The following is a 9612-nucleotide window of genomic DNA, read 5'->3' as shown; positions in this document are numbered from 1 at the left end:
ATTGTAACACAAATTCGGCTATATCCTATTTCAAGACATGTTCCCACTGCCTCTCATTTTGCTACTCCAATCTAGAAAGAATCACATAGCAAGAAGGCTCATTGAAGTACATCTTATACAAGGATTCATCTAGTACTAATGTGTTTGACTTATTGATCTTAGGAAAAAGATACCAAAAAGTTTTTAGCTTTTTGAAGAACATTGGCTTTGGAGGGTTCTCAAAAAACCAACTGCTAATATGACAGTTGTTTTGGTAGAGCTAGCCGCTCAAGCAACACTTGGCATGAGTCAGGCACTTGCTCATAGCATGTTCCAAATTTTGCTGAGTGCGAGAGGTCCACAGAAACACCTCTGCTACCTGACTCAGTGCAAGTAAGAATATCTCCACGTCGTGCCGTAAATAGTAGGTAATGTTCTTAACCCCTGTTATTTTGGCAAAGTGCAACATTGATACATCCAAGGGAAGCGTTGTTGCACACTTATCGTGCACGTACATAAGTACATTGTGGAAGTCATCAATGAATGCCAAATCCCTATTGACATTGAAGTGTCTGATGATGCGAAGAGGAGCTTTGTGATCAATGTGGTGTATCTCATCAGTCAGTGGTGGGCATTTTGAGCCAAGCAACATGAATTTTAACTACAGAACACACGAACAAAATCTGAGAGAAAACACTGATATATTATAATGTTGAGAGAGAGTACGATAGCATGAAAAAAAAAAGTGCAAGAAGCTAAAGCATCTTGCATGATCTGGTTTTGGGGGGAAGTATGGTAATACTTTCTTTGGGGTCGTGGGCTAGCCCATCCTCCACCTGATTTTTTGTTTTCTTTTGCAACTCCCCTGCAACAAATTGTAGGGTTGCATCCATTTTTTGGATCCAACAACTCAGCATCTTGGTCGTCCTTACCAATATCAGTTACCTGGGTTTGCCATAGTAAGGCAAGTTAGGAGGATAAGAGGTAAGGTAATGTAAGCTTGGAATAGTAAGGTAATGAACACTCTGACCATGAGCAAGAGATAAGAGGATAACAAGCAGACAAAACCAACATTACCTTCATTGCTTGCAGAACAAGGTGTCTCCTTGAGCATCTCTCCGTCAAAGTTCTTGTACTTCCTCACCATGGTGTCCAGGTCGAAGAGCTCGTCCATATCGTTCGTGAATGATGTGGAAGTGCCTGCGTCACATCCCTTGTCATCCACTAGCTCACCAAAAACATAGCACACATTTATTATCCATAACAAAGTAGCATGAGTCCTGTTCTATGAAATTGCCAGCTTACCTACAGGCTCCTCATACAAATTCCCAAGGGCCCAACATCTTGCTATAATAGGTATCTTCATTCACAGTCTAGTACAACGCACTTGGGCTCAGTCACGCAAACAACTGGAAAGCAGAAGGGATGGTACTTGTGGACACATGGCAGATAAAAAACCCCGGTCGCATGTTTTCTCTAAAGCACTTGCCCCACGAGCCACACAATTTCCACCAATTATAACAGCTTCAACACGAGGCAGACTTGGAAGGTGGAGTAGGCACTAGAAGGGCCATGCATTCTCTCTTTAGGAATTTGCAGGACTCCTTTATGAAGAAGGCCGGCCTTCTAACCTCACGTAGCATCCTCTCCATATCCTAAACTATTGTCTATACAAAATGAAAAACAAAAGTAAATTAAAAATTGCACACCAACCATGAAGCTTGAAGGTTTATCAAACATTATCACTTTCAAGCACTATTCAAAGCACTTGGAAGCACAATGAATCACTTTCAATGTCATAAAAACTAATATCTAATATCTAACCAACCCAAATGATTTCCTCATATTAAACTGACCACTTAATGTGGGAGAATAACCGGGAACAAGGGTTAAGATATAGACATGTGCTTATCGATCTATCTCAACATGGGGCCAATGGTAAAGGGGCCCAAATGAGAGATGATCTATCAAAGAGCAAGGCTAACCAATGGAGCATAAGACCTTAGGGTTAGCTTCATTGAAGACCTCCAATAACGTGTGTAAAAGTCCTTTGACCTTAGGTATAAGCTAGGGTTGAGCTTGAGGCGGGAACCCGACCCAACTCGAGGTGCTTGTCCTGCTTGTCATGCTTGATGACTAAGGTGCTTGAGGTGCTTGAGATGATTTAGGTGCTTGATGATTGATATCCTTGAGGTGCTTGACATGCTTGAGATGCTAGGGTTGCACTTGAGGTGAGAACCCATCCCAATCTTAAAGTGCTTAAGGGCCAAGCTTCTGGTGGGAACTGGGCCTATGCATGAGGGGCTTGAGGTGTCAAAAGGTCAAGATTCAATCCCTACAAGGAAGGGTCAAGCCCTACAAGAGGGGGGATGAGAGAGAACACCCACACACTCACAGAAGTCATGCATGGTACAAAGAAAGAAAAAGGGACCCTTGTCAAGTTCCTCCTCATGTTGCCCTCATGGTGTGCATGAAGCCTATTGATTGGCCACCCAAGGGTTCCAATGATAATTTAGGAGATTTAGTTAATTGATTTTACATGTATCAAGTCCTCTCTCTCAAAGGGGAAAGGGGGACACTTGTCCCAAGGCTACCCTTGCTGCTTGTAATGCCTCCTGCTTGTGATTGGCTAGGCCTGGAGGTCCAATGAGCTTCAAGCATGAGCTACGGGGGGGGGGGTCGACCATGGCAAGCTAGGGGGTTGCTTAGGGGGTATACTCACCCACACACACTCACAAACACTCTCTTTGCATGCTATGCAAAGTGCAAGAGCTCCCTCTCCTTCTCTAAGCAAGTAGAGATTGAGAGCCTACACCAACACTCTTGCTTATGGAGTGAAAATCCAAACAAGAGCCATGCTTCAATGCTTAAGCTTGCCGTCTCCTTCTTCTTCATTACTATGCTATTATGTATGCTAGCAAGAAGAGTGATGATAAGTGAGGAACTAATTCTTTCTCCTATGAAATGTTTCTTCTTCCTCTTCCCTACCCTCATTCCCTGCTAGCTCTCTCCACCTTCAAAGGTGTTTGAGGTCTTGGGACTGAGGCTTGGGATAGTTAAAGCTTTCTTCAAGTTTATGTTATGCTTGTGATGCATGAAGCTTTCCATCTTCATTGCATCACCTAGGTTACAAGGAACACAAAGATTGTATTGTAACAAGTTTCTCTTAATGGGAGAAATCATAATACAAATGCCTATTGGAGGGGGGACTGGCTTCACATAAATCCGGTCCTCAACTGTTGTCATGTTCTCTAAATTCTCTCTCTTGCAAAAGTATTGTTCATGCCAAGTTAACTAATTGCTATGTTTATGTTGCTATCTTCAATTATGTTCACCCGCTATGCTTACAAAGTCATTTCTAAAAAATAATCTCATTAATTTCCGCTACTCTCAAGTTAAATAGGCCAATTCCATTACATTGGTATCAGAGAATTTGGTTTATCTTTTCTTGCTTAAGAAGAGAGGTCCTTAAGTAGCCTATAAATAGTGGATGTTGTTAATTATATTAGGGTAAGTGGAACTGGGATCTATTATCAGTTTTATTGAGCCCACTATGTGGGATATGGTGCACACCTCGGGAGCTTTGGACTTAATAATGGATTCTTTTTAGACTTGCCTATGGCTTTACCATTATTAAGCCATAAGAAGTCTGAAAGGAGCTAGCCCTCGGCAACTCTACTGAATCTTATGATACACTAAGAGAAATTTACCGAGCAATGGTAAAACCGAGCAAGACCCACCAAAAAGAATGCAATTGAACATTACTCTATATCCATGCTTAGGTGAGACACCTATGTTTGCAACACATCAAGTGCGTGATTTAATTTCTTTTGTTCAAACTCTACCATATGAGTTGACAATAGGTCACTCTACTAGCACAAATGTAGCCACACCACTTACTCCTCTTCTTGATTTTTCATGGAGCTGCAACAATCAAACATCACATACATTCCCTATGACGCGTCTCTAAGGCTCCTAGGATCGTAATACTGGACCAATGCTATAACTAGAGCTTATTGAAAAAATAATATTTAAGATATTATCACTAGCTTAAAAGTCAAAAGACAAACTAGATTTCAAGAAGAAAGCTGGTTTAAAAAATTGATGAAATTAAATTTACACTCTTTTTTCTCAATAACTGAAAAGTAGTTACACTAGATGGTTGTGTGCCAACCCAATGAGGCTTCCCCCCCCCCCCCCTCTCTCTCTCGCTCTCTGTCTCTCTCTCTCTCTCTCTCTCTCTTTCTCTCTCTAACACACACACACACACATACTCAAAAATCAAAGTCACTCTATTGTGGAGACATCCTGTTACACATGAGAGATAGACGTGAGTAGGTGCTCAATAATATATGTGGGACTTACTAGGAGAAAGAGATGCTAAAAAACATTACTAAACCCCACTCTGGATCCATGGTCTATACCACGTTATACCATTGGTTACATGCAAATTATTAACTTGAAGCACACTCATCATCTATGAAGAGATGCTGTCTTTGAGGCCTTTCCTTTGGACGACCATTGTAACCTGGGTCCAATGTCATGTGTCTCGCCTCTGCCTCAACATATTTAGGTAATGCACTTCAAAGAAACAAAATAAACACAAAATTTCAGTTCAACCAAACAACCATGGCCCATAAATTTATATGCAAAAAACCTACAAGTGGTAATATCAATGTTTGAATCATAAAATGATTTGGGAGACATCAAAAAGATAATCAACCATAAATGTCTGCTAACATAACCAAAACAAAAGAAAAACACTATGAATGCCTTGTGGTAAGTCGAGAATGGTAATCTCACAAATCATCAAAAGGGTTCCCACCCATGGGTCGGTCTCCGTCATCCACCACATCTATGGATGTGGTTGTGTCCTCTCTCCCTCACTTCCTTGGTCAAAGCAAGGGTTGCAAGCAAGTGGAAACAAGTGCCTCATCAAAATCTAGAGATGCACATGCATGACCAGAGACCAAACAACCTGTCAACACAGGAGCCGTCCCACATCCAAACTCAAGGCATAACCCCCTAGGAAACACAAAAACTCAATAAAACATGCCACAAATGTATGGCTCTTCTATGCAAACCCTCTCCATGGAAATCCGGAATCCATACGAATTCGACCTGAATCTGACAAATAGTGGTGCATAGTGCTATTGATAGCCGTTTTTCGGCTTTCCATAATTGCCATAGTAAGCTACCTCACCCTATCAAATCACTCAAACACTGTGGCTATGCCTACCATTTCACTGTACATAGGCGTGTGTGAGTTAGGGGACTTTTCCCATATCTTTTTAAAAACCCTCAATTAGCTAGTCACTGGGCTAGTTGAGCCAAAAAAATGAAAAAAATAAAAAATATAAGTATAATATGGCCCATTTGTGTGTAAATATTTTATTGTATATAGAGCCTAAATAAAATGATTTTTCATAATTATTTTGGTATTTATTTAAATATTTATACTTAGGTGTGTGTTATTTATGCTATGTACATTGACTCACCATTACCATATTTTTTCTTACCATTTTGCATACTCTTTATTCCATATAAAAATAATTTCATGCAAGCTTCTCTTATTTTTGGTGTAACTCCATCCCAACAAAAATCCAAAAAAACTAGTTTTATTTATGTGTATATTTTATCACTATTGTGATTTTTCCTTCCTACATCTATTCTCTTTTACTCTCATAAATTAGAACACAAAAAATATTCATCTTTTTATGGTAGACTTATAATGAGAGAGATTTATTTTGACCCCTTTATATTTTTTCCACCTATATTATTTATATTTGACATGTACATATTTTTTTAGACCCCTCAATATTTGATTTTCTTAGTTGTACTATTCACTTATATCATGATCTCAACATACCCTCACTTATTTGATTTAGACCTACCAAATAAGGTCAAGGGTATGTGGAATGCATGCATGCACCATGGGGAGCTCACTCTTGGAGGTATTCAAAAGAATCATCCAAAGAAGGACCTCACAAGGACCTTGTGCAGTGGAAAAAATAGTCGGTTTTGCTGAATTTTTAAAAATCATATTCTCCCCGAATTTGAAAAGGTAATACAAACAAAAGTTGTAGCTCGTGAGCTGAACTTTCACCTCATATTTTTTCATATTTTTTTGAGCTACGAGCTGTGAGATATGATTTTATTGGTGGACCCCAGTTTTGGACCCCAGTTTGCCCATGCTATGCAGCCACACTCCCTCTTCCACTTTATCATTTTCCTCTTTCATACACACTCCTCCCTCTCCTTCCCACTCCCAAACCTGCAACTCCCATGTCTTAATTCACCCTTTTCACCATTGCCACGTCTCTCACACCTCCATAGCCTTCATCCTCCATTTCTACACCCTATGTGTCCCCCTTTCTCTCTACATATATGTCCATATTACCATACTCTCTTCAACTTTGTAAAGAACTTCAAAAAAATCAGCAAAAATCCAAAGATAACCTCTGCAAATGAAGGTTTTTATCATGAATTTTCCAAGGTTTGAAATAACATAGCTTCATCGACACGCGCTGCTTCGCCATGCCGACTGCTTCTTCTACCGGTGCTGTAAAGAGGTGAATGTCAACTTCTCCAAGCTTCAACCTCTCTTTACAAGCTCATCCCTTCTCTAACTTTTCTCATCATATATCTCACCATTTGGTGAATGATTTTGTAAATATTTTTTAGTGATAATTACTAACTACTAACCACTAACCTTATTGTAAAATGCACCCTCTACTAGAGTAGGCACTCCCAAATTATTCACTCAATCCTCTCTCCTTTCATCCTCAATAATTCTCTTCCCTTGAGCCCACATCCATGTGACTCAAAGGACAAGAGAGACCCACCCTCATTAAAAATAAAAATAAAAATATGCATAATCTTTTATTCCTTCAAATAAACTTGATTAGGCCTAATCCTAATCGGGGCTTCTAAAACCTATAAATAGAGCCCTTCTCTCCCTTGTAAATCATCATATGATCACACTACACCACACCATTATCAACACATAACACACCACTCTTCAAGCCTAGTTGTGTAGAGTGTGTGCATTGTGAGTGCTCTATTCCATCATTATACATAGGTGCATGGAGAAGCTTGAAGTTAGTTATGCCATCTAGAGGAGTGGAGTGATACTATACTCTGCAATCACACTTGTAGCCTACTCTTGTCCATAAATAAAATTCATATTTTTGGGTGCAATTGTATGCTGCAACTACGACTCTTCTCTCCAAATTGATTTGATAAGTTGGATCATTAGGTGGTTGAAGGTATATTGTCCTTGAAGTTTGTTGTGCCATTTCATGCTTGGTGGTTTGAAGGCTTGTCGAATTGTTTGCCAAAACTTTCAATTGTAAGAGGGTACTCGGTGAGAGGGCTCCCGTGACCCTAAGACAATTTGTGTATTGGCAACAAGGTCAAGTTTTGTGTTGTCTCTCTATTTCTCATCGAGCTTTGTGTGCATCTAGTCTTTCAGACTAAGACTGAGTTGCTCAAGTTGATTTGTGCTCTTTACCTCTCTCTGGCGTGGTGAATGTTTGTGTTTGGTGTGTGTGGCTATCTTGCATTCCCCTCTCTTTGTGCGTTTGAGTACAAGGAGATATCACGTGCGTCCTAGTTCGCATCTACAACTAGGTGGTGCCCTTTTTCTTGTTTGGTTTCTGGTTGTGGGTTGTTGTTGTCTCTGATTGTGCATGCCCCAGCCCCAATTGAGCAGCACGGGAGCCTCGAAGGGTGTTTAGAGGCCGTTCTTCTTGTTGCCCGTGCCCCGGACCACCTCAAATTGGTGCCCCCACGGAGGACGGCTTGTGTATGTTTAGTGAAGGCTCAACCTTTATCATAATCAAGTAGCCTGCATGAATCACGAGAATTTGTATGATCCTTTCATTCCGATTGCAAGGAAAAAGGTACACATAATTGTTAGTACTAAGTTGCAATTTCAAAGAGTAATTCGTAGAATTTTAGGTTCTCTTAGGTTAGCCGAAATAAACGCTTCGGTAAATCCTTTTATTTTGCCTCTCATTAGGTACGATCTTAGTTTCGATGTGTATATCTTTGTTCTATTTTAGGCATTAGGTTATGTATAGAGCATGGATAATGGCCCAAAAATTTTTCCTTTTTACTTCACACCACATATTAGGATAAATATTTCACTTAGCAGAAAGATACATTTTCAGCAGCATATGGTGTTTATGTTTGGGGTTGAAAGAACAGGGAAATTCTTGCATCTCCACAACCTGTCATTCTACCTCTCATCAACTACCACAGTTCTTTTGATGTACATGTGTTCATTTTATTTTAAAATGAAGTGCAGCCAAACAAAATAGTGTGTATGTTGGCTTTTCGTTTGTCCACGTTTGTTACAAAAACAAAAAAACAATCATTTGTTCTAACAAGGAGTGTGTGTGCAGTGAAAATTCAATCCTTAGAGATCTAGCTCTATTACCGATTGAGTTGCAAGAGCAGGTAGTAAAGCGTCTCCCTCATAGCAAGAGGGTGGTGAAGCTAAGACGAAAGGTCCTGCGTGTGGATTCCATTTTCCTTTTGATGTTGGGCACTAAGGAAGACCGTACATTCATCCAAGTAGTGTGTGCCCTAAGATTGGTAAATAGAGTGAAATTTGGTGTTTGACGAGTGCATTTCACCATTGAGGAAGACTCTTCAAGAAACTTGCGGCCAGAGTTTATGCTTCATAGACTCACATTTGGTGAATTTTTCCCTCATTTGCGTCTTATTAATAGTCTTCCTTTCACTTTCAACAAAGGAGATAGGGAGCTATTTAGGGCTTGTCTTAATAAAGAGAGCATCAAGAAGATTGCAAATTTGTATAAATTCTCATCCTTCTCTACTTTCTATGACACTTTGTTCATAGAGACATTGTAAATCTCTTGATGCTTATGAATGATTTAACCATAATCCTAAGGAGTTTTTGTCCAGGAGTTTTGTAGCACAAGTGGAGTCTTTAAATCTTGCAAGCTTGATTGGACTGGAGGAGGATGTTCTTTATGAAATTGTGAGAAGGTTGCCTCATTCCGACTATGTGGAACTCGAAGGAAAGGAGCTCCTAGTCAATTGCTACTTTCTCACAGCCTTCAACAAGCATGAAGATATAGTTTTTATACAAACCGCTTGTGCATTGGGAATTGTAGAGCAAGTGCAATTCATTACTTGGGACGTGGTTTCTCTTCTAGATCCAGAAAATGAAGTTTTAGATATTTATGTATATCGCCTTAGCTTTGAATAATTTCAACCCTTCTTAGGGCTCATAAATAGTCTACCCTTTTGTTTTGATCAAACAAATCGAGATCTCATTGAAGCTTGGATGGCTGAAGAAGAAAACCTAGAGTGGTACTTTCTTACTTCTTCATTTGCAGGCGAGTGGTTCTACATTTCTATTGTATCCCTTGTTGCAACTCGTGTTGTAATCTTTCATAATAATGGAAATCCAACGCCAAATGTCTGGATATCCTCTTTTCTTTGGAGAGCCTGGAGAGGATGCAGAATTATTTCTAGCGAATTTCAAGATGTCTTGCCGTATCAAGAGGATAGTAACTGATCAAGAACGTGTAGAAATGTTTGAGGTGGTCCTTAGGAAAGATGCTAGCATACATAATCTAGAGAATTACACAGAAGTTA

This window comes from Adiantum capillus-veneris, chromosome 2 (genome assembly GCF_014529385.1).
Source record: "Adiantum capillus-veneris isolate H3 chromosome 2, ASM1452938v2, whole genome shotgun sequence".
Lineage (NCBI taxonomy): Eukaryota > Viridiplantae > Streptophyta > Polypodiopsida > Polypodiales > Pteridaceae > Adiantum > Adiantum capillus-veneris.
This window is presented reverse-complemented; position numbering follows the sequence as displayed.